Here is a 2,475-nt window from a genome sequence, read left to right on the forward strand (position 1 = left end):
TTTACATCGTTTTTGGAATATTATTTATTCCTTAGTCTTAATATATCAATGTGGTGGATACGATTTAATGCATAAAAAGTAAACAAAAAAAAACAATATTTTATCATCAATAAATATTTTATTATTTATCCAGATACATATCCAATTACATTAACAAATATATTATTGTTGATAAAAAAGAAAGTAAAAAATACCATTTAATTATTAATAAAAGCACACATATTCTACCTAATACTTAACATATTTTTGTTAAAGCTACACTTTATTCACAAACAACATAATAAAAGTAAAATATAATATACTTGTTATGTCTTAAAAAAAACATTTATTGAAGTCAAAACACCGAAATTTGCTAAAAACCCTAAATCAATTATTCTCCGTCCACTAATACTAAAATGAGTATTGTCGTCTTCTTTTTTTTTTACGTCCAAACAATATCCAACATCTTCTTCAAGTATTGTTTCAGATACCTGTTGAAAAAAAATTTATATATATATGGTATTTGTAATATCCAACAGTGCACAAGACAATAAAATAGGAAACATTATATTATTATGTTCAAATTTTATTAAAATAATTGAGTTTTCTAAGAAAAGAACCCTTAATGAGGAATGCAATTAGCTGTGGTTTTAATATGTATTTTCAATCACCAAAAAATCCGAGTTTGACTCAAATAAATATGTAGTTTCAAGAATCAACAGTGCTTATCATGGAGTGTGCATAAATGTTTCGGTGAATTCTATTTTTAATAAGCTAGTGATAATTAACTCAGTAGGTATATAAATTAAATGATTTATTTCATTGTTTGGTAATATTATTACTAAAAAAAAACTAAAACCAGCGCTATATCCAGAATGCAAAACTGAGATAAGCTTTGTAGAACAAAATAAAAAAAAGTCTTTTATGATGGTTCGCTCACGCGGAACGAATAAATTATGGATGTAGAAGTCGATGAAGGTCGAGAAAGACGTGGCATGATCAAGTACAATAAATGTTTGAGTTGTCCCATGTCGGAATAATCGGCGTGCGCGCATGAGAAGATGCATGAATGTGAAAGAAGCATGTCACGTGTGCCAAGACAGAGAGGTATAGCGTTCTATTCTCTCTGCCTAACCCTTTGGAGAAATGGCGTGATGTTTAGTTATTTAGTTAGTTATTGAGCATAGCATAAATATGATACGAGTATGCCTAAATTTATAAGTACAACAAGTGCCTGAAAGTGGACATATGAATTATTCTCGTGAAGATATATGATGCCAGGATAGGTTGGTGTGGCGTTCTACCTTCTCTGTTTACCCCTTTATAGAAATGCCGTTATGACTAGTTACTAGTTAGTTGTTTATAATTAATTATATTAGGTAATTAAATTTATGACAATACATACGGTTGAATGAAGAGTATCGCAATTGTAATTTTCTCCATCATCAGCTTCATTTAAACTACTGGAAACAATATGCTTGTCTGTAGAAGATCTTTGGGCAGCCAATTCCCTTTTCCTGAAACACGTTTATTGTTGAGGTGGGTAGAGGTATATATATATTATTTTTTAAATGCACCAACAATCAACATAACATCAAGTATCCATCAAAGATGTTGCTACATTATCTCTGTTTAAATCACGTCTGAAGAAAAATCTCTTTTCTACTCCTTAATCTCTCCTCCTTCCCTCTTTTTTTCATTTTTCCCGTTGAGTAATAGTTTTGATCTAAGGTAATTTATAAACAAATACGTTTATTTCTATTTTTATATGTTCTGTAACTTGAATAAAAAAAATAAAACTATTATTTTATTGGTTGGTTGGAAAAAATTGCCATTTGGCAATAAGCCCGCCAATGTACAAATAACATTATGTACAAAACGTTAAATAAATAAACATTTATTGGATTATTCAAGGCCTCAGAAAACAAATCAATCAGTTGGTAATGTCGTTTCAGTTTCTATGAAGCTCTGCGCCTCATATATAATATGCTAAAGAATACTCGATTCCGAAACACACTGTAGTTATACATGCGAAAATAAAAAAAAAATTCTTACCTATTTCTTTCTTCATTTATCTCGTCAAATCTTTTGGTCTTGTTACGACATTTAGGTTTTCTTGTAAAACCTTTAGCTTTAATTGTTTTGGAACCCATTTTTCATTCAAAAACTTTAAAAAATCACAGAAGAAACGTCCCAAAAAATCCGACACAGAAAACACGTCCGTACTCGGTGAACGCCCGAGAGAACTGATACCAAACTGTACGTTTTATATATGATTGATTCTCAATGAAAATACATGATTTTATAATATTAATTACATTTATATTTTAGCAATTTTTGAAAAATAAAAAATATATGTAACTAGAAAAATGTGAGTTGTATAGAGAAATGTAAAAAAAAAAACAATTTTAAAAGTAATATACATAAGAAAGAGCCATTTAGTTTCAACAATTTAACCCAAAATGGACTCTGAAAGAATTGTATTTTACGAAAATT

The 2,475-nt window shown here is 28.9% G+C and overlaps 1 long non-coding RNA gene across 1 annotated transcript; it reads right to left on the reverse strand.

Moving 5' to 3' along the window:
- Window positions 1-342: 342 nt before the first annotated feature.
- Window positions 343-2,165, reverse strand: LOC148273189 (uncharacterized). The gene is made up of 3 exons (XR_015824644.1): window positions 2,035-2,165; window positions 1,385-1,496; window positions 343-470 (listed from the first exon to the last, which is right to left on the reverse strand). It is a non-coding gene; the product is annotated as an uncharacterized LOC148273189 (long non-coding RNA).
- Window positions 2,166-2,475: the final 310 nt, after the last annotated feature.

This window comes from Micrasema longulum, unplaced genomic scaffold, assembly GCF_059751315.1.
Source record: "Micrasema longulum isolate JH-2025_06_02 unplaced genomic scaffold, ASM5975131v1 h1tg002046l, whole genome shotgun sequence".
Lineage (NCBI taxonomy): Eukaryota > Metazoa > Arthropoda > Insecta > Trichoptera > Brachycentridae > Micrasema > Micrasema longulum.